General features: G+C 39.7%; 1 protein-coding gene across 1 annotated transcript in view; it reads left to right on the top strand.

Annotated features, from left to right (window-relative positions):
- Window positions 1–6,846: 6,846 nt before the first annotated feature.
- The window catches only part of NEXN (nexilin F-actin binding protein), a gene marked incomplete at its 3' end in the record, with an annotated part of 57,247 nt that continues 40,604 nt past the window's right edge, over window positions 6,847–23,489 (top strand). Inside the window, exon 1 of the mRNA XM_079726208.1 lies at window positions 6,847–6,975. The remainder of the gene's footprint in view (window positions 6,976–23,489) is intronic.

Genomic DNA, 23,489 nt, shown 5'->3' on the forward strand with positions numbered 1-23,489 from the left:
TTTGAACAGTGAAAAACCCCTAAGTAACCTTTATCGTTTGGGCAGGAAAGGACTGAATTCCAGTACAGGAAAAAAAAAAAAAAAAGCAAACCTTCCTTCTATGATGCTTTTTATTCTGTACTTAAAAGCCACAGCAAAGCAACTGGTATATCAAATACCACCTCAACGTTTTGCTTTTAACTGTCTCTATGTGTGTCACAAAAGGCTTTCACAAAGTATACTTATATATAGAAAATTACAGAACTTTTGTAATTTGCTATTTGAAATAATACCATAATACTTAAATATAGAGAAGAACTTTGACATTTGAAAGCACCTGAAATATGTGACTTCTAGAATTTTGCTAATTCTTTTATTTAATAACACTGTGAGAGAATAGGCCCAGGGACTTTAAAAAGGACTGAGTGCTTAATGTGGTAGCAGATGGATAATTTTTTTAAAAGTAGGTTAAAGCGGGTGCATTTGTTATCTATTGCTGCATAAAAAATTATCCCCACATTTAGCCGCTTTAAACAACGAACATTATCTCCCATAGTTTCTGAGGGTTGGGAATTTAGGAATGGCTGGTTCTAGTGGTCCAGGGTTTTAGGGTCTGTCCTGAGACTGCAGTCATCTGAAGGTTTGACTAGGGCTGGAAGATTTGCTTCCAAGATTTGCTCACTCACATGGCTGTTGTCAGGGGGACTTAGGTCCTGGCCACGTGGGCCTCTTAACAGAGCTGCCTGAGTATCTTTAAAATACAACAGCTGGCTTTCCCCAGAGTGAGTAATCCAAGAGATATCAAGGCAAAAGACACAGTATCTTTTATAACCTAGACTTGAACAGGACATACCATCACTTGTACCATATTCTATTAATCACACAGACCAACGCTGACACAATGTGGGAGGAGATTACACAAGGGTGGAAAGACTAGGAGGCGGGATCATTTGGGGTTATCTTGGTGGCTGGATATCACACCAGGGAATCATAATAAATTGTATATAGATAATGTAGACATTTTAATTTTAAATGAATATGTGCACATTCTTGGACCAATATTTTGAGGTAGGGTGAAGGCCTTTACTAGGAGTATGGATCTACTGGGTATTCTGAGACGTCTTTGTTGTAGAAACTATACCTCAAAATCATCATCTGGGTTTTCCAGTTTCCCTTATTTAAAGGAGAAAAAGTTACATGAAAAGCAATGAGTCCCAAATCCCCCTAGGTTTTCATAATTTTCTACCCAATCTTTTACATTTGTCTTCCCCACACCTAGCTTGATGGTAATGTTTATAAGCTATTTGCTTTTATTACGTCTTCAAAGCATTCAACTTAGCTTTTATAAAAACTATTAACTGTTCATTTTTGCTTTTGTATTTCTTCCTTTTTGTAATGTTTGTGTAATTTCAGTAACATGCAACTGATGTAATCAAGAGTGAGAACAAATCTAATTGATTCATGATAAATATACAAGGAATGTTTAGACAGATAGACAAATCTTGGATTTCTAATAGTCTTCTCAAACTTAGCATGTCCAAAACGGAGCTCCTGACCACACCAGCCTAAACCTCCTCCCCATCTTTCTCATCCCGGTAAATGAAAACATTTTTCCAGTTCCTCAGGCCCAAAACTTCTTTTCCTCACATCTCACACTCAATCTGTTGCCAAAATCCTACCAGTTCCACTTTTTTTTTTTAACATCTTTATTGGAGTATAATTGCTTTACAATGGTGTGTTAGTTTCTGCTTTATAACAAAGTGAATCAGTTATACATATGTTCCCATATCTCTTCCCTCTTCATCTCCCTCCCCCCCACCCTCCCTATCCCACCCCTCTAGGTGGTCACAAAGCACCGAGCTGATCTCCCTGTGCTATGCGGCTGCTTCCCACTAGCTAGCTATTTTACATTTGGTAGTGTATATATGTCCATGCCACTCTCTCACTTTGTCACAGCTTACCCTTCCCCCTCCCCATATCCTCAACTCCATTCTCTAGTAGGCCTGTGTCTTTATTCCCATCTTACCCCTAGGTTCTTCATGACCTTTTTTTTTTTTCTTCTTAGGTTCCATATATATGTGTTAGCATGCGGTATTTGTTTTTCTCTTTCTGACTTCACTCTGTATGACAGACTCTAGGTCCATCCACCTCACTACAAATAACTCAATTTCATTTCTTTTTATGGCTGAGTAATATTCCATTGTATATATGTGCCACATCTTCTTTATCCATTCATCTGTTGATGGACACTTAGGTTGCTTCCATGTCCTGGCTATTGTAAATAGAGCTGCAATGAACATTTTGGTACATGACTCTTTTTGAATTATGGTTTTCTTTGGGTATATGCCCAGCAGTGGGATTGCTGGGTCGTATGGTAGTTCTGTTTGTAGTTTTTTAAGGAACCTCCATACTGTTCTCCATAGTGGCTGTATCAATTTACATTCCCACCAACAGTGCAAGAGGGTTCCCTTTTCTCCACATCCTCTCCAGCATTTTTTGTTTCTAGATTTTTTGATGATGGCCATTCTGACTGGTGTGAGATGATATCTCATTGTAGTTTTGATTTGCATTTCTCTAATGATTAATGATGTTGAGCATTCTTTAATATGTTTGTTGGCAGTCTGTATATCTTCTTTGGAGAAATGTCTATTCAGGTCTTCTGCCCATTTTTGGATTGGGTTGTTTGTTTTTTTGTTATTGAGCTGTTTGTAAGTTTTGGAGATTAATCCTTTGTCAGTTGCTTCATTTGCAAATATTTTCTCCCATTCTGAGGGTTGTCTTTCGGTCTTGTTTATGGTTTCCTTTGCTGTGCAAAAGCTTTGAAGTTTCATTAGGTCCCATTTGTTTATTTTTGTTTTTATTTCCATTTCTGTACGAGGTGGGTCAAAAAGTATCTTGCTGTGATTTATGTCATAGAGTGTTCTGCCTATGTTTTCCTCTAAGAGTTTGATAGTGTCTGGCCTTACATTTAGGTCTTTAATCCATTTTGAGCTTATTTTTGTGTATGGTGTTAGTGTTCTAATTTCATACTTTTACATGTACCTGTCCAGTTTACCCAGCACCACTTATTGAAGAGGCTGTCTTTTCTCCACTGTATATTCTTGCCTCCTTTATCAAAGATAAGGTGACCATATGTGTGTGGGTTTATCTTCTATTCTGTTCCATTGATCTATCTTTCTGTTTTTGTGCCAGTACCACACTGTCTTGATTACTGTAGCTTTGTAGTATAGTCTGAAGTCAGGGAGCCTGATTCCTCCAGCTCCATTTTTCGTTCTCAAATTGCTTTGGTTATTCGGGGTCTTTTGTGTTTCCATACAAATTGTGAAATTTTTTGTTCTAGTTCTGTGAAAAATGCCAGTGGTAGTTTGATAGGGATTGCATTGAATCTAGATTGCTTTGGGTAGTAGAGTCATTTTCACAATGTTGATTCTTCCAATCCAAGAACATGGTATATCTCTCCATCTATTTGTATCATCTTTAATTTCTTTCATTAGTGTCTTATAATTTTCTGCATACAGGTCTTTTGTCTCCTTAGGTAGGTTTATTCCCAGATATTTTATTCTTTTTGTTGCATTGGTAAATGGGAGTGTTTTCTTGATTTCACTTTCAGATTTTTCATCACTAGTGTACAAGAATGCCATGAGAGATTACTACAAGCAACTCTATGCCAATAAAATGGACAACCTGGAAGAAATGGACAATTTTTTAGAAATGCACAACTTGCCGAGACTGAACCAGGAAGAAATAGAAAATATGAACAGACCAATCATGAGCACTAAGTTGAAACTGTGATTAAAAATCTTCCAACAAACAAAAGCCCAGGACCAGATGGCTTCACAGGCGAATTCTATCAAACGTCTAGAGAAGAGCTAACACCTGTCCTTCTCAAACTCTTCCAAAATATAGCAGAGGGAGGAACACTCCCAAACTCATTCTACAAGGCCACCATCACCCTGATACCAAAACCAGACAAAGATGTCACAAAGAAAGAAAACTACAGGCCAATATCACTGATGAACATAGATGCAAAAATCCTCAACAAAATGCTAGCAAACAGAATCCAACAGCACATTAAAAAGATCATACACCATGATCAAGTGGGGTTTATTCCAGGAATGCAAGGATTCTTCAATATACGCAGATCAATCAGCGTGATGCACCATATTAACAAATTGAAGGAGAAAAACCAAATGCTCATCCCAATAGATGCAGAGAAAGCTTTTGACAAAATTCAACACCCATTTATGATAAAAACCCTGCAGAAAGTAGGCATAGAGGGAACTTATCTCAACATAATAAAGGCCACATATGACAAACCCACAGCCAACATCGTTCTCAATGGTGAAAAACTGAAACCATTTCCACTAAGATCAGGAACAAGCCAAGGTTGCCCAGTCTCACCACTCTTTTCAACATAGTTTTGGAAGTTTTAGCCACAGCAATCAGAGAAGAAAAAGAAATAAAAGGAATCCAAATCGGAAAAGAAGAAGTAAAGCTTTCACTGTTTGCAGATGACATGATACTATACATAGAGAATCCTAAAGATGCTACCAGAAAACTACTAGAGCTGATCAATGAATTTGGTAAAGTAGCAGGATACAAAATTAATGAACAGAAATCTGTGGCATTCTTATACACCAGTTCCACTTGTTAAAAAGTACCAAGAAAAAAAATACGCCAAGCATTTCTCACTACCTTCAGAGCTATCATCTTGGTCCAAACTCCCATTACCTGTCATCCTGATTATTTTGGAAGCCTCCTAATTGGTCTCCCTGCTTCATTTAGTGTGTTTGCAGCACATTGGCCAGAGTGAACATGTTAAAAATATGTCAGATTATGTCACTGCTTTGTTCACAATCCACCAGTGGCCACCCATCTTACTCAGAGTAAAAGCCAAAGTCCTTAACACTGTAAAAAAGGTTTCTCACAGTCTATCTCCTGCCCCACTCCACTCAGTATTATTTCCCCCTTTGCCTACTCAGCTTCACCCACAGAAGCCTTCTTGCTCTTCCTAGAACATGTCAGATAGGATCCTTCCTGGGGCTTTTGCACCTCCTTCTGGACCACTTTTCTCCCACTCCGTTCCCAGCATTCCCTACTTTTCTGCTCTGGTTTATCTCTAATGCATATCACTTAGTTGTTTATTTGCTTACTGGCTGCCCTCTTCCACTAAAATGTATGTCCCATGATGGCAGGGCTTTTTATTTGTTTTGTGACGGCTGTATCCTAAGTATCTAGAACTGAATATTTGTTGAATGAATGAATGATGAATTGAGGGGAGAAGAGGTAGGCCTTGCATGCTGTGGGTAGCTAGCAGAGTTTATGGGAAGAATGAAGAGCTTTATTGTATCTGGTGAATCCGAGTGGATCATTTAAGACTTTAAGTCATAAATATAAATGTGTTAATTATAACTTGGTAAGTGTAAGGAAGAAAAGGGTGGAGTGAGAATTTATAATGGGGGGACTGATAAAGAATGGGGTAAAAGGAAGGCTTCTCTGAGAGAGCAACATATAAGCAGACAGCAAAAGCATACGTTGTAGTTAGGTAGGTGAAGAGTCCAGGGAAAGAGAATTTCATGCAGAGGGAATAGCTTATGCAAAGGCCCTGCAGCCAGAATGACCACGGAAAATTCCATGAACTGAAGAAGGTTAGGGTGATGGTATTGACGGGTGCAAGGGAACAAGGTAGATCATCCAGGCCACGCTAATCTGTATTAGAGTAAGTTTAAATAGCTGTTTTAATTACCAATCTAGAACTTTTCTCTAATTGAAGAATGAATGGTTTATACCTCTTAAAAGAATTTCCATCCCGAGTAAATAGTGTATGGGGATGGGATGGAGAAGGAAAGTTTTAGTTAAGACGAGAAGGCCTTTTCAAAATCCCTTAAAATATAACCTGAGCACCACTGTGCCCAGGGCTGGAAATTGGAGGTGGTTGTCCCTGGCTTATCTGTGTGGATGCTAGTTCGATTTTGTTAATTCATTCACTCATTCATTAAATTTATATTCATTTTATGCATGCAGTGAAGAACTGAAGATCTCCCCACCAGGAAAATGTCGCCGCTGGATTAGTATTTCAGGTTTTAATGTAGGTTGTCTGATGGATTTAATTGGAAGTCTGGTGGTCCAGATTGAGAAGTTCTGTGCAAGATGCCTTAATGTAGGTTTAGAAAGATCAGAGATGATTTGCCTTCAATTAAGGAAAATTGGAAGATTATATAAGTATTATTTATTTTTATGCCTCCTCCTCCCCGCCCCCTCCCCCCTCTTTCTTCCACTTTTCTCTATCAGCCATTCTCTTTGGAGTTGAAGACCAGAACCAAGAAAAGGAGAGCAACAGACAAATGAAGTGGTCCCCAGTCTGCTGCCCTGTGCTCTCAACAGTAAAAGGAAGGTTGGCCAAGGGTCGACGCTCTGGATGAAGATAAGGCAGTGCTTCGGCTTCTTAGACACCAGGACCGGTAGGGCAGCTGAGAAGCGGGCCCAGCGCAAAGTGGCTGCGGGTCGCGGCGAGTCAGCCGCCTCCTGTTTCTGAATCCCATTCCGGTAGCAACCATTTCCCACAAGGGAGGCAGCCTGCCTTCCCCGGACCCCGCCGCGAAGTGGAGGGGGACCCGCGGGGAGGGGGTCAGCGCAGGGACCCAGAGCCGGGCGACCCGCAGGTCCCGGCGGAAAGTTGGCAGCCACCGCCCCCCTCGCCCGCCTTCCTCCTGGACTCTCCACCCCTCTCCGGGCCACACGGCGGAGGCGGGGGGTTGGGGGAACTGGCCTCGTGTTTTGGAACAGCTGCAGCCGGCGTAGGGCCCGCCTGGAATGCGGGAACAGGCTGCACACCAGGACTTTTATGGAAACTTGCTGCTGGAGCCGGCGGCGGCCAGAGGGCTCGTAGCGGCTGGAGCGGCGGCGGCCGGAGCGCCAGGACCCCTGACCACACCCCGGCGCCCAGAGCCTGCCAGCGCGCACCCCGGACCTTCGCGTGTCGCCGGCTCGAGGCGGGTGAGAGGAGTCGGGGGGACGTGGGGAGGGGGCGGCCGAGACGGAGCCGTTGGCTCCCCCGGGGCGGCGGGGATGCGCGCCCCGGCTCCTGGCCCGGCTCCATCCAGCTGTGGCGACGCGCTGGTCCCCCGGCGCGAGCGAAACGGCCCTCGGAGCCGCTTCCGCGGGCTCGGCGGAGGGCGGACCGAGGTCGGCCTGGCTGTCCCTCCGTGGTCACCGGCCTCGGGCTCCTGGCCACGATTTCCTTGCCCGGCTCCGCAGCTTCAGCTCGGCTTGCGCCCTGTCTGTGCAGTTTCGGGAGCTTTCTCGGTCCTGCAGGGAGTGAGCCCTAAGGCGGTGGAGCGGGTGCCGGTCCCCTTGCTCTGTCCCAGGGGTCCCGGCAGGTAAAGCGCCGTGTCGTCCCCCACCACGTGCCCCCGGCGCGGTCTCCGTCTCCGCCGGCAGTGCCTGTTGTTTTTAAGAGAAGTCATTCCTGATCGGTCCCTGTGGAGGCTGGGGACTGAAATGTGATTTAACAGCCCATCATCTGCCCCCTCCCTCCAGACTAGTTTTTCGTGATTCTAACCGATGTCGGATGTTGGGAGTTGTGCAACTAGAGCTGGAAGTTGGAGTGAATGATGTAGTCACCTCTCGAGACCTCCCTTCTCTGTATGCTTTTTGAAAACGCCGAGACATTCCAACTGTTTGTAAACTCTGCAAAGCTCTACAAATGCTAAAAAATTATTATTAATGGCGTTTATAAAGAAAATAACCTAGTTGAGAGGTTAGTTGATTATCGCAGTGGCTTCAAGATCTTCATTTCATATTTATTTAATTTAAGGTCCATAATGCGAACGAAGAGAGTTGGAAAGGGGGGTGGGATGAAGAGAGAGTGGGAGAGAGAGACAGAGAGGGAGGATAGAACGAGAACAAGATAAAAATAGCATAAGGATATGCCCTAACAAAATGTCTGTCCTTGGGCTGGAGGCAGGTAAAGAAAAGAAGTTAAGCCATAATAAGAAAGAAATTAGTTCCGTGAGCAAAGCAACGGGAGCATCATTCACCAGCTTAATTTTGTTAATGAATTCATGCATGGGCCCATTGGCCTTCGAGTCACAGCATAACTATGTGTTGGGTAGCATGATTATATAAACTTAGGTATTTATACCATCTTAGTCACCCGTCATTGAGTGAACCACATTATTCTCCGCCAATCCTTTTACAGGTTAAATTGTTGCCATAAGAAAACTCAGATTACACATAAGTCTCTGAAATTCTTTTGAGTTTTGAAGCCCGGTAGGGTGGAAAAGTGCATCATCAACCAAATTGAGGGACAGGGTTTTTTTGGAGGAGGTATATTTAGTATAAATGAACTTTGATTACTTAATGTAGTTAAGTCAGATTCTTTCTCACAGCTATTAGCCCCCTATTTTTGAAGATATTTTATATTCTGGATGGGAATACTTGAAAGAAAAATGTGGGCAATTCTGTATTTTGTCTCCCTTAAAGAGCCCTAAGCAAAAACCACAACAAAATTCTTTTAAATCCAGTTTACGTTGATACAGTATTGATGTAATTTCCATTTTCATGAAAGAGTCACACTTTTAAATCCATTTTAAGCTGAAATGTAGTGAATAGCAATTTTTCCTACTCATTGAAAATGGAATCTGTGCTATTTTTGAAAATTTGATATGTAAGACTGATCATTGTCAAAATGTATGTCATCTTGAGATGACTATATTTAGCATCAGCGAAGGAATGCATTATCTAGGTTTTTGAACAGTATTTTTCCCCTGAAATTACATTTGAGGTATTTGGGTTAGGGTTTCATTTGTGAGCAGAATGAAAACTGGATATGTATATTTGGAAGAGATTAACTGGGAATTTAGATTGCTTAGAACCCAAGTGGCCTGAAATGAGATACTACTTCATTTAGGAAAAAAAAAGAAAACCTACTGTTACCTTTGAAACACCCTAAAGGCAAATAAAAGTATTGTTCAAATAAAAATTCATGCCTAAAAGAAAGAATACAATGTAGTAAATGTAGAAAAGTATGTAACAGATGGGCAGGTGTCTGAAAGATTTTATAGAAGAGAGGACTTAGTACATTGTATGTTTGTAGGCCACACACACAAAACATCTTAGTAGTCAACTTTATAATTAAGAAGGAGAATGACCTACAGCATTCTTAACAATTTCACATATCTCTATTCTTATTTAATCTGCCTGTGGTCTACATCACCTGTATAGTTTCTTTCATGTTCTCTTTCTTCTGGTTTTATAATTGCAAGATTACATATCTATATACACTTAGAGTTGTTGTATTTTCTTTTTCTATTTAAATGCTCAGCACATAGTTTGGCTTGACTTAATGGTAGTATACTTTCTACACTCTAGGATGGGTGGATTTTTACCCAGAAATCCAACTTATTTATTTAACTTTCGGTCAAATTTGCTTTTTATTATAAAGTTAATACAACCATATTATATTTATGCTTAAAAATTGTGGGGAACTGAAAAGGGGGCTCTCATCATCTGACACATAAACAGTTAGTATTTTGATATAGTTCCCTCTTTTCCCCATGCATAGGATGTTTTTTTCTCGCATTGCCATATCTCAATGAAAGTGCATATGTGAAAGCATCTGATACAGCATCTGCCATCTAGTAAGTGTTCAAGAGTTGGTTCTTTTTCTTTTTTTTTTTTTTTTCTTTCTTCACCTCTTCCTTTTTGTTCTCAGATTAGAAGACAGATAGTTTGGGGTCCCTAGGCCAGGTTTTGAGGTTGGTGAAATTTGACTTCCACCTTCCTTTCTGTGCCTCTTTCCTGCCCTTTTCTCCCTTTGACTCTGCCTCCCTCTTTCTGGCCAAAATAGGCCTCCCCTTTGTCTCTGCATTTTCTCAATGATGCTTGTTCATGTAGATCAAGGGCCACAAATTGGGAGCCAAAAAGCCACTTTCAGCCATAGACATGCTTAAAAATTGTACATTTTACATTAAAATACGGATTTTCAGCCTCTCTTGAAAAATTGGAAGATCTTTGCAAAACTGGGTCCACATTTCTGCATAGCAAGAGTACCCTGGAACTAAGTAGTGGCTCCCTCCTCAGATAGGGTACACACTCTTCTTTTGACATAGTCTCCACCATCCCTTACTGTCTGACAATTAGTCATCACTCATTTATATTACCTGTCAATTATACTACATAACATGGACTTATATTACCTGACCATAGACACTTGAATATGCAGGCCCCTGATCTAAGTATCAATATTAGGGCAGGTCTGAAGCCATGATATGATGGAAAGTCTGCTGGACTTGGCATTAGGAACCTGGACGTTAAATGTTGAATATATATTTTGGTTAGCAGTCCTTTTCTTAAATAATCTGATCATGGGAATGGGAAGGAGAGGTTAACTTTCATTGACACTAATTGCTAGTGTCCATTGAGCTAAAAGGAACCATGTATTGAGAACTAAAAATATTTTAACTGGTGGGACTTTAGAAAGCATAGGGGAGATATCTCTGGGAAAGAAATCTTTCCTAGGAACTCTTAAATAATCCTACTCCTTCCCCATCTTAAGTGTTTAGGAGAGTTTCTGCGACCCTTAGACATTGTTCATAAAGTGGAGTTAACTACTATTCTTCCACCTCACAGCCCCACCCACTTGTTTGGAGCCAGCGGCCTGGGTCTTCCCATTCCCAGCTGTGTCCTTCATTGAACGGCCATCTTCCACTTGAAGAGGGGGTGAGGAGGCCCAGTCTCCTCCAGAAATTACTTGGGAAGCCAACATCCTTAAAGCCCAATTTCTGGTTTTTCATGATATCTCGTTTAACGTAAACTCACTCCATTTTATTTTACTTTCTATAATTTTATTTATTTGTTTGTGCATTTGTTCATTCATTCATTCATTCATGCATCCTCATCATCAGCCCTCCTTTTAGAGGTATCATTCATAAGTTTCATTTAGGCTGATTTTGGATCAGACAGTTTTCCTCCTCCTTGTTATTTGTTCACTAGCTCAAATATGAATCGAGTTTGTACTGTGTCCTAGTTGTTATGTGAGACGCAAAAGATAAAGAACCAACTAGAGCACAGTTCTTACCTTTCAGGGACTCATAGTATGGTGAATGCTCTTTTGAAAATGTTACACACAGTCATCTGAGGGCAAAGTATTATATATTAATACAGAAGCATGTCAAGACAGGTTGAAAATAAGATTCTTGGTTATAAGTGAGGAATTATATATTGGTAGGAGAAAAAACTCACTATTTTAAATAGGTAAAATAGGATCTAGTTTCATATTTTTGAGCTGTGATGAGGTTCATGATGTTTTGTGATATAATTTTTAGAGTATAAGGTTACAACCTTCATTACATGTAATAAGGTTACATAATATTTAAGTTTATATTTCTTGTACAAGTGCAAAATTATAAAAATTTAGGGGCTTCCCTGCTGGTGCAGTGGTTAAGAATCCGCCTGCCAATGCAGGGGACATGGGTTCGAGCCCTGGTCTGGTAAGATCCCACATGCCGCGGAGCAACTAAGCCTATGCGCCACAACTACTGAGCCTGCACTCTAGAGCCCACGAGCCACAACTACTGAGCCCAAGTGCCGCATCTACTGAAGCCCACCCACGTGCTCTGGAGCCCGTGCTCCACAACAAGAGAAGCCACTGCAATGAGAAGCCCGCACACTGCAACCAAGAGTAGCCCCCACTTGCCGCAACTAGAGAAAGCGCATACGTGCAGCAATGAAGACCCAACACAGCCAAAAATAATAAATCAATTAAAATAAATTTTAAAAAAATTTAGGCTCACATTTTATGAAGCTCAAAATAATGTTGTTTGTTCCAAAGACTGTAAAGAGGTAGGTTTTAACATTTACTTCTAGTGTATAGGTAAATGTTCTGTCTAAAACCTTCTTAAAAGTTGAGACAAAGAATTTACTTGAGTTTAATGAAACGCAGATTTAAAGCTGTCACTTTCTTGACAATTCTGTTCTCCTTGAGAAAAGAGATAATACATTAACACAATGAAATAGTTATTGTAAATGATAGCTAGCTATGATTTAAAATTCTTTTCTTGATTCCTGCATTACTTGCTATCTTGAAATATTTTAATTGCGTATCAAAAAAAGTCAAGTAAAGTAATTAAATTTAGAAAATTTAGAGGTCAAACATAGGTCCAATGAAATTCTAGAACAGGAACATTAACATGCATATTTTAAGACCATCTGTTATACCTACTATTATATTCCTCTATGAGACTTACATATTGTTTCACAGCTTGAGCTTTATACTTTAATATTCAACCTGGAAATTATAACAGCTCAAAAGTATATACTATTTTTGAAACATATTTTATCAGGCCATTAAGTCATTTTCAAAGACTTTCTGAAGGTTATCTCATTTATTGCTATGCCAGCTGATACCAATATTAGTATATTGTGTATGTATACATATATACAATTCATATACATATACTTCATGTACTTTTAGGTAAAAATGGAGAATGACGGAGTGAAAGAGTAGTTGACTAGAAGTCAAGAAACTTGGAGTCTAGTTCCTTCTTCTTCTGCTGAATAGTTTGTAGCCTTGGATTGGTCACTGAATCTTTTTGAGCCTCCCATTTTTTCATATGGTAAATGAACAGGTTGGACTAAGTGATCTTTAAGGTCTTTAGCGAATGAGCTCTAAAAGTCCATAATTCTTAGCACAAATATAACCAGACCCCATATGTAATTCTGACGGGTAGTAAAACCTGTTCAAAACTGAACTCAATTTTTTACCCCTTAAACATGCTTTTAATGGTAACCCTGTCCACCCATTAACTCAAACTAAGAAACTTGAACTAATTCTTTTTTTTTAAAGATTTATTATTTATTTATTTTTGCTGCATCAGGTCCCAGCTGTGGCACACGGATCTTCCTTGAGGCGCACGGGCTTCTCTCTAGTTGTGGTGTGTGAGTTTTCTCTCTCTGGTTGCGGTGTGGGCTCCAGAGTGCGTGGGCTCTGTAGTTTGTGGCACACAGGCTCTAGTGGAGGCACACGTTGTGGTGCGCAGGCTTAGTTGCTCCGCAGCATGTGGGATCTCGGTTCCCTGACCAGGGATCGAACCCATGTCCCCTGCACTGTAAGGCGGACTCCTTAACACCAGACCACAAGGGAAGTCCCTGAACTAATTCTTGACAGTATTCCTCTCCTCACCTCTACCCTCCAAATTTAATTGGTTAAAATTCTTGCAGTAATGCCCCCAGTACAACCCCCTGCCCTGGAGGAAGGGACTTTGTCTTTTTGTTCACTTTCATCTCTCCACAGCCTAGGATAGTCCCTGGCATGTAGTAGGAGCTTAATAAACACTTGTTAAATAAATGAATGAATGGGTCACCATGTCATGTCAATTATACTTCTGAAATGTCTTTTCCAACGTTTCATTCCTAATGCTGCTATCTTAATTCAGGCCCTTATCTTCTCTTGCCAAGATCATTCTACTTGTCCTCCCTGTAGTCTTTCCCCATTTTATTCCAGTTTTCTACACTGCTCTCAGTCTCTCTTTTTTTCTTTCTAGAATACATATCTTATTAAGTCACATTTCTACTTTTAAAAAATCCTTTGCTGGCTCCCTGTTGACTATAGGATCAAGTCTAAACTGTTTCTAAATATGGCATTTAGGAATCTTCCTATTCTGTGCCCAGTCTGTCTCTCCAGTTTTACCATAGATTCTCTGGACAACTTATAGCTCCCCCAATTTGTACTGGGCTATCAGGCCTTGGTGTTTTTGTTCGTGTTGCTTCTTTGCCTGGATGCCCTTACTCTCTTTTCTACATTGCGAAATCCTACTTATCCTTCAAGATCTAAATCAAATGTCACCATCTCTCTCTGTGTCATCTGCCCTCACCCCAGCCCCCTCCTTAACCAACCATAGTCTTTCCATGAATTTTCCATATTTCTGTAGCCCAGTATATCCTGCTGTTATAGCACTTATTACTTTGTTTTATAATTAGTTGTGGTACCATCTGTTTTTCCTAACAAAGCTAATTGATTTCAAAAGCTGTCGCCTACATTTTGTATACCATCACCAGGCATAATGTCTGGTACACAGTAGGTTCTCCTCACAAAAATACTGTGTTTGTAAATACAGACCTAATCTGTCAAGTTTGAAAAAAAAAATGCATTCTTGATAAATCATGGACAGGCTATAGTAATATTGCAGTATTCCCTCTGAAACCTATGATGGATACTTGTCTTCATTTAAGAAGACATTGAATGCTTAATATGCTGGAATGGCATTATTAAATCCCTTCATCATACCTTTATTATGACCAAGCTTTTGTTGATGAACCACATGTTCAACCTTATCCTTTGGTCAGTGTTTTGTCTTATTCTTGATGACAATTTGACTGGCTTGCTTGAGATCTTAGACACTTAGAAAAGTACAGTGAGGCCTAATTGTTGTGTTGCTGCTGCCCCTTTAAGGTGGCTAAAGACATTACATCTGCCTGCCCAAACAGAAGAAAAGTTACTTAGTACTAGATTAAGAAAAGTGTGTGAGATTCCAGATATAAATCTTTTGGCATTTATGTTACTGAGTATAGGAATTAAGTTGTTAAACTAAGCCTCATTTAGTGTTCTAAAATACAGTAAGGGAGTGCTCAGTCTACTACTTTATTTTTAGAATTAGAACTGACATGATTTGATAGAATATCCTTTCCTATAATTCAGCAAATCTCAGAATGTGGTTTTAGAATCCTTGGGAGTCCCCAAGACCCTTCAAGGACCCATGAGGTCCTTCCTTTCCTAAAAACATATCTGTATGAGGCCATGTTTTCTTTATATACTTCAGTCAAAACAACATATCACGATAGTTTGAATGCAGAAGCAGATATGAGAATATACCTGTCTTTTATTAAGCCAGATATTAAAGAGGTATTCAAAAATGTAAAACAGGGCTTCCCTGGTGGCACAGTGGTTGGGAGTCCGCCTGCCGATGCAGGGGACACGGGTTCATGCCCCTGTCCGGGAGGATCCCGCATGCCGCGGAGCAGCTGGGCCCGTGAGCCATGGCCGCTGGGCCTGCGCGTCCGGAGCCTGTGCTCCGCAGTGGGAGAGGCCGCAGCAGTGAGAGGCCCATGTACCGCAAAAAATAATAATAATAATAATAAAAAATGTAAAACAATGTCACTTTTCTAATTACTTTTATTTTGGAAAGTAGTTTTTTTCATAAAATGTGTTTATGTTGATGTATAATGGGCTTCTTATTTCAAATGACTTAATAAGTATATATTTGGAAATTCTGTTTTAATGTTCAATATATTATATATCTATAGATATAATCTATATAATCAAAAGCTTTCTGGGCTCCTCAATAATAGGCTCAGACATTAGGCCTTTTTATACTTTCTTGGTAATTATCTTTCATCCCATGTGGTCTATGAGCTCCATGAAAAGACATATTTTATTCTATATTCATCTTTGTATATGTAGTGCCTTATACTGTCTAACACATTGTAGAAAGATGTTTAATAAATGTTTCTTGAATTAATAATAAATACATATTTATTCATTTTAGCAAATTTCTTCATTTCCCATTTATTCTTAGTTCTATCATACTCATCACCTCTGAATTTAAGAAATAACATGCAAACCACCTAGTATATGGTACATAATAGGGATTCAGTTGTTATTTTCCACGCTTCTCCTTAATTAGTGTAGAGACACCAGGTCTTTCCTCTAATTACTGTAACTTAAAAAAAATTCTTACTTTTTTTTTTAACATCTTTATTGGAGTATAATTGCTTTACAATGGTGTGTTAGTTTCTGCTGTACAACAAAGTGAATCAGCTGTACGTATACATATATCCCCACATCCCCTCCCTCTTGTGTCTCCCTCCCTCCCACCCTCCCTATCCCACCCCTCTAGGTGGTCACAGAGCACCGAGCTGATCTCCCTGTGCTATGCGGCTGCTTCCCACTAGCTATCTATTTTACATTTGGTAGTGTATATATGTCCATGCCACTCTCTCACTTCGTCCCAGCTTACCCTTCCCCCTCCCCGTGTCCTCAAATCCATTCTCTACATCTGCGTCTTTATTCCTGTCCTGCCCCTATAAAAAATTCTTACATTTTATTGATATATGTAACTTCATTTCATTAATGACTTCATCAAATGAGAACTTGCCAATTTTCTTTGAGTGGTTACTTTAAAGTCTTCCCACGAGAGAATAAAAGGCGAGAGTTGCGGGGTTTGATCCTGGGCATAATTCTGAGGGCTAGGAGGAGGTCCTGTGCAGTGCCTAGAATGTGGTGGGTGCCACTGCAGCAGGGCTTAAAGCGTCTGTAAAGTGCTGTGCGCTGTGCTGAAATAGGCATTGGGCAGGCTGTAAGAAACAGACTTTGCGTTGTTGAAGACAATGGAAAAAGCTGATAATTGTTGAAGCTTTGTGGTGGGTGTATGGGGGTCTATGATATGAGTTGCTCTAATTTTATATATGCATGAAATAATAAAAAAATTAAAGAAGATAGATTAGACTGATACATCTAAGATGTTTAATATAAAATATTTAAATTTATGCCAGGTACATCTAGCAACTAAAAAATCTAGTATATCTAGAAAATCTAAGCACATTTTGAGATGTCAGAGACTGAAGGAAAAAAAATCCATGCTTAGGTTGGAGTGCAGAAAATCACCATTTCTATTTATTGTTAGTTTGGGAAAATACTTCATTGGGAAAGAAGTGGCTTAAGAATTGTCTTGGAGATGGAAACAGGCATTGAATGTATTTGTTGAGGTGGGAGGTTGAAGGAATGGAAGGAGACAAGGTAAATCAGAGAGGCTAAGGGAACCTGCAAAAGGGCCTGACAAGCCCAGGTAAGAATTTCGGTTCTGGTGCATGATACACTGTGCAGTTTATATCCTCAGAGCTGAGTGACAGACCAGAGTTAAGGAGCACAGAGCAGTAGAGAAGGCAGTAGCCGAGTTGATGAAAGTAGAAAGAATGGCAAGCTGTTACCTTATTAGAAATCAAAAGAATCATGGCTAGAAGTTACTCTGGAACTTTTAAAACCTCATTTTAGGGACTTCCCTGGCAGTCCAGTGGTTAAGACTCTGCACTTCCACTGCAGGGGTGTGGCTTCGATCCCTGGTATTGGGGAGCTAAGATCCCCCATGCCACATGGTGAGGCAAAAAAAAGAAAAAGAAAAAGAAAGAAAAAGAAAACTTCATTTTACTAATATGTAATGTGTACTTAAAATCATTATTCTGATTTGCAAATGAAGCAACTGACAAAGGATTAATCTCCAAAATATACATGCAGCTCAATATAAAAAAGAAAACCCAATCCAAAAATGGGCAGAAGACCTAATAGACATTTCTCCAAAGAAGATATACAGATTGCCAACAAACACATGAAAAGATGCTCAGCATCACTAATCATTAGAGAAATGCAAATCAAAACTACAATGAGGTATCACCTCACACCAGTCAGAATGGCCATCATCAAAAAAATCTACAAACAGTAAATACTGGAAAGGGTGTGGAGAAAATGGAACCCTCTTGCACTGTTGGTGGGAATGTAAATTGATATTGTCACTATGGAGAACGGTATGGAGATTCCTTAAAAAACTAAAAAAAGAATTACCATATGACCCAGCAATTCTACTACTGGGCATATACCCTGAGAAAACTATAATTCAAAAAGATACAAGTACCACAGTGTTCATTGCAGCGCTATTTACAATAGCCAGGATGTGGAAGCAACCTAAATGTCCATCAACAGATGAATGGATAAAGAAGATGTGGCACATATATACAATGGAATATTAGCCATAAAAAGGAAGGAAATTGAGTTATTTGTAGTGGGTTGGATGGACCTAGAGTCTGTCATACAGAGTGAAGTAAGTCAGAAAAACAAATACCGTATGCTAACACATATACATGGTATCTAGAAAAATGGTACTGATGGACCTAGTGGCAGGGCAGGAATAAAGACACAGACATAGAGAACGGACTTGAGGACACAGTGGGGAAAGGGGAGGCTGGGACGAAGTGAGAGAGTAGAAGTGACATATATACACTACCAAATGTAAAATAGATAGCTAGTGGGAAGCAGCCGCATAGCACAGGGACATCAGCTGGTGCTTTGTGATGACCTAGAGGGGTGGGGTAGGGAGGGTGGGAGGGAAGTCCAAGAGGGAGGGGATATATGTATACATATAGCTGATTCACTCTTTTGTACAGCAGAAGCTAACACAACATTGTAAAGTAATTATGCTCCAATGAAGAAGTATAAAAAAATCATTATTCTGATAATATGTACCAGTTAAGAACTTTGAAGAGACTGCATTAAAAAAGCTTTCCTATAGCAACTGAGGTAACTTTATGTACTCACCACATTGGATTCTGGTACCTATTGAAAAGTTTTAATAATTCAGAAATGTTTATCAGCATTCTGAAGGAGAGAAAACTATTAAAGTGAATACTTTGAATTTTATAGCTTCTCATTTTGTAAGTTATTAATCAAAATAATGATCCATATGAATAATAAATATATATGAGTATTTCTAGTAAGGATTATTATGTGAAATTGAAGGAGGGCCTGGGACCTCTGTGCTAAATAAAGCAGCAAATTCCACATGAGTTTATAGACTAGTAGGTGAAATGTTGACTAATAATATATGTAAAAAAGCATGAAAGTGGGAGGAGTTGATAAAATGATCAAAGATTGAATGGGTATTTGGAATTTGAGAATCTGTTTCCAAAACATTAATTTGAAAATCTTTTGTTAAGTGTTCGATAGCATATTTTAAAATGTAGTATTGACAGTTTATTAAGGGAATAAAAGTTGAGTCAGAGGAATGGAATCTTTTAGAGTTCCTGGTTTTGATGATTACTACATGGATATTGAAAACCTTTCCATGATGGCTTTTGGGATTTATTTTAAATTATAATTTATTATTTAACAAGCATGGAGCTAGGCACTAGAAAGGAACCAATCCTCTGTATTGTGGGAAAGGAGCATAAAGTCTACCAGATGTACAGATGAAAGTCTGGGGGGAATTAAGAGTATTGCAGAATGTAGACCGAGAATGGAAGTCATTGACCTTAGGCATCTAACGGGAAGTTTGGGGTATGGTGTGTGCTGGTTTTCAATTCTGTATCAAGTACGGTGTTAGAACCATACTGGTGTCTACAGATAGCAAGGCAGACTGAACCATTAAAAATCCTGTTCCAAGGCTTTTGTTCAGAGTTTTGGCCAAGAGACTGTTAATAACGTGAGAATAGGGAGAGCATCTGTCTATTCAGTGTTGCATTGCTCAATGCCTGGCAGAATGCCTGGCACATAATAGATGCTTAATAAATATTTTTGTAATGAACGGTGTGTTCTATTTATATTGTAGTCCGGCATAATGATAATCCTAGTGAGAGTCATACATTATATCCCAACAATCCTTAACTGTTTATAAAGTGCTTCCTCTTGAAGTTGGCAGGATTTACTTATTCAGTAAAAAATTATTATATATGTCTTCGATGTACCAGGTACATGCTAAATACTGTGGATACAGTGGTGTATAAAATACAGTCTCTACTCTCAGAAAGCTCACTTTCTGGTAGAGGAGGTGGTCAAGAAAGTCCTTTATTACCATACATTGTGGTAAATGCCACAGTTAGGGTAAGCATGGGGGTGCTACAGAAACACACACAGGAAAAGCACCTAACCCAGTCTCGTGGAGGCAAGGAAGGCTTCCTGGAGAAAAGTGACAGTTTATCTAAGAACTAAAGGATGAGTAGGAGTTAGCTAAGAGAATAAGAGAATGAGTAGAACATCAGGCTGGGGAGCTAGCTGTGTGAAGGCTCAGGTGTGCCAGTATTTCAGTATGGGTGATGGAGGGAGGTATGGAGAGAGATGAGATCAGAGAGGTAATTTAAACGACCAAAGTGTATTAACTCACTGAAGAAAAAGTGTAGAGTCAGAAGAAAAGGGCAAAGGCTGAAACGTGGGGGCAGACAACACTGAAGAAGTGCAGAGAGGCAAAGAAGCCCTCAGAGGAGCAGAGAAGGAATGGTCAGAGACATGAACAGGGAGAGAACTGGTGTCATGAGCCAAGTGAAGGCTCATGAGAAGGATTTCAAAAATGAAAGAGTGGGACTTCCCTGGTGGTCCAGTGGTAAAGAATCCGCCTTCCAATGCAGGGGACGTGGGTTTGATCCCAGACCCCTGGTTGGGGAACTAAGATCCCACATGCCACGGGGCAACTAAGCCCGCATGCCACAACTACTGAGCTTGCGCACCTCAGTGAGAGAGCCCACGTGCCACAAACTACAGAGCCCATGCGCTCTGGAGCCCCCGTACCACAACTAGAGAGAGAAAAACCTGTGCACCACAACAAAGAGCCTGCATCACAACGAAAGATCCTGCATGCTGCAACGAAGACCCCGCATACTGCAACTAAGACCTAACGCAGCCAAAAGAAGATAAATATTTAAAAAATAGAATGGGGCTTCCCTGGTGGTGCAATGGTTAAGAATCCGCCTGCCAATGCAGGGGACATGGGTTCGAGGACTGGTTCGGGAAGATCCCACATGCTGCAGAGCAACTAAACATGTGCGCCACAACTACTGAGCCTGCGGTGTAGAACCTGCGAGCCACAACTGCTGAGCACGCCAGCCACAACTGCTGAGCCTGCCAGCCACAACTACTGAAGCCTGCTCACCTAGAACCCGTGCTCCACAACAAGAGAAGCCACCACAGTGAGAAGCCCGCGCACCACAACGAAGAGTAGCCCCCGCTCGCCACAACTAGGGAAAGCCTGCATGCAACAATGAAGACCCAACACAGACAAAAATAAATAAACAAATAAATAATAAATAAATTTGGTTAAAAAAAAAAGAATGAAGGAGTGACTGAGAGTGTCAGATGTAGCAATGAGGTTCAGAAGGCAGGAACTGTCCATTTTATTTGACAATATGAGAAAAGTATTATTATGCCTAATTTACATGTAAAACTGAAGTTCATAGAAGTTAACTGGCTTGCCCAGGACCATACATCTAATAAATGACCTCATCCAAGTTTTCTGGCTCTAACTCCAGTACTTCTTCCGTAATCATTGTCTTTTGTTTTTGTTTTTGTTTTGGCCACGCTGCACGGCTTACGGGATCTTAGTTCCCCAACCAGGGATCGAACCCGGGCTCAGGTCAGTGAAAGTGCCGAGTTCTAACCACTGGACAGCCAGGGAATTTCCACCATCATTGTCTTATTGTGTTAGAAACGTCAACAATTAACTGAGAAAGTATCATTTGGATATATTTATAATTCTAAATTCTACGAAGGTCCTTAAGCAGCAAAAGTTCTAGGAGAATATTTTGGAAGATTTCAAATTATATTTGTACGAATCTTTTATCAAATTTAAAAATACACAGGTTTGTACATTTTTGTATGAGAGAAGTTATGAAAAGTTATGACAAGTTCAAACCTGTATATGTCATTTGTTCTGAAATTTTAATTTCATAATACACATTCCACCACATGTAATTATGATCATTTATTGATACATATTGAGCAGCTTAGTCCACGGCATGGTCCCTAGTTGGCTGATAGAAAAGAAGGAGGTAGTTTGGGCAGAGTTGAAGGTGACGGTGCCCTCCTGGCAGGAAGGGCATGAATATTTAGGACATTGTGGAGTTAGGATGGAGAGAGGGTACTAGGAGGCAGAAAGGAGAGGATTTAAGGAAACTGAAGCATTTTCAGCTGCAGTTTAGAGTGCATTATGGCTCCATTCCTTGACTAAAGTTCACTGTCTATGACTCCCTTTCACAGGAATTTCTTTTATGGGTTTATGGTTTAGTGTTGAGAGTCACTAAAATGTGTGACATTCAACTAGTTTTTAAACGTTTCACAGAGTCTTTGTCATGACTTTGTTGAAGTCGATTAATACTTTAAAAAGCCTTCATAAAACCAAAATCCTCACAGGCACTAAACAAATAAAAGTGAATTTGGTTACCCTAGGAGTACACTGTTAAATAATGTTCTGTTAGATTAGAGATTCAGAAGCCTTTTGTACTCTCGGCAATTTAGCAGAATGATGAGATATATCATTGTGTTCCTTAATCAAGAGAATAAGATACATGTGAATATTGTTACTGGCTTCTTCACTGTCATTAGTTACAGCAATAGGAGTGCTGCTTGCATGTTGCTGACTTAGGCACTTTCAAAATCAGAGACCGAACAGTCCCTAACTTTATCATACATGAATGAGTTTACTAAATGAATTCTAAACCACAACCAGCTGAGATAGCAGCATTTCATTCAGTACCTGGGAATCCTTTAATAACCTCACTGTGTGTTTTGCTTAATTAACTCCAAGTAATTCTAAGAGAATAACTGCTAGCATGTATCACTTTAAAAGGAAATAAACCTCTTAAATAAAAACTCTGTGCTGCTCACATAGGGCAAAATACCTGCTTCTCACTTATCCAGCACCATGTTCTGCTGCCAGTTGCCAGCTAAATATTACAAATTCACTAAATGTAGAGAATACTGTTAGTAATGTCTTTTTAGCTTCCAACATATTTCTACTGCTCAGAATTGTGGTTCTCAAATAATTGGATTAAAGGCTATGTTGATTACATAAGTAGGTAAAAGCTTATAAGCTGGTTGGTATTCCCATACAAAACAATTGTGCTGCTTTCTTGGCATCAGCATAATACAGTGGGTAAGAATGCAGACTCAGTAGTCACACTGCCTGTTTCAATCCTATGTCCACCACTCATTAGTTGTGTGGTCTTTGACAAGTTACTTGACTTTTCAGAGACTCAGGTTTTTTTTTCAAATTCTATTACATAAACTCTGAGACATTGTTCTCATATTAATATTTTAAGAAATTTTAAATTATTGAGCTTGGAAAGTTTTTTGAGAGAGGGTTTTATGGTAGTATTTACTTTAAAGGGTTATTGTGGGAAATAAATGAAATAATGCTTGTTAACCAGTTGACACATTACCTAGCACATAGTAAAGGCTCAATAAATATTAGCTAGGATTATTATCATCATAAATTATTCATATTGTGATCAAAGGATTTATTAGTGAGATAGTGGGTTTCGATAAGGCAATACATCAATGACTGTTGCACAGAGTTCTTTCCTGTGAAGTTAATAAACCAAATGTAGTCAAATTTATACCTTTAACCTGGTTTAGCACAGAAGGACAACTGAGTTAGCAATGGAAACACGCTGTTGTTCTACCAGGCAGAGTCATGCCTTTTAAAAATTATCTATAAATCCTACAAATATTTATCTGTTGATTTTGAATTTTCTTCTTCAACATAAAACTATGTAAGAGATATGGGTCCTATGGGTCTTCAATCTACACCTTAAAAGACAGTCCTATGATGCAAAAAGCTAATAAACTTATTTTGCTACAATTTTTTTATCCTCAAAATGCAGAATAGAGCAAACTGTCGGCAAAGGATAACTTGCTTATATTTTAACCAAAAATGTTAAAGTTAGTACTATTCAAATTTTCACAGATTTTCAAAAAG

Source organism: Hyperoodon ampullatus (assembly GCF_949752795.1).
Source record: "Hyperoodon ampullatus genome assembly, chromosome: 2".
Lineage (NCBI taxonomy): Eukaryota > Metazoa > Chordata > Mammalia > Artiodactyla > Ziphiidae > Hyperoodon > Hyperoodon ampullatus.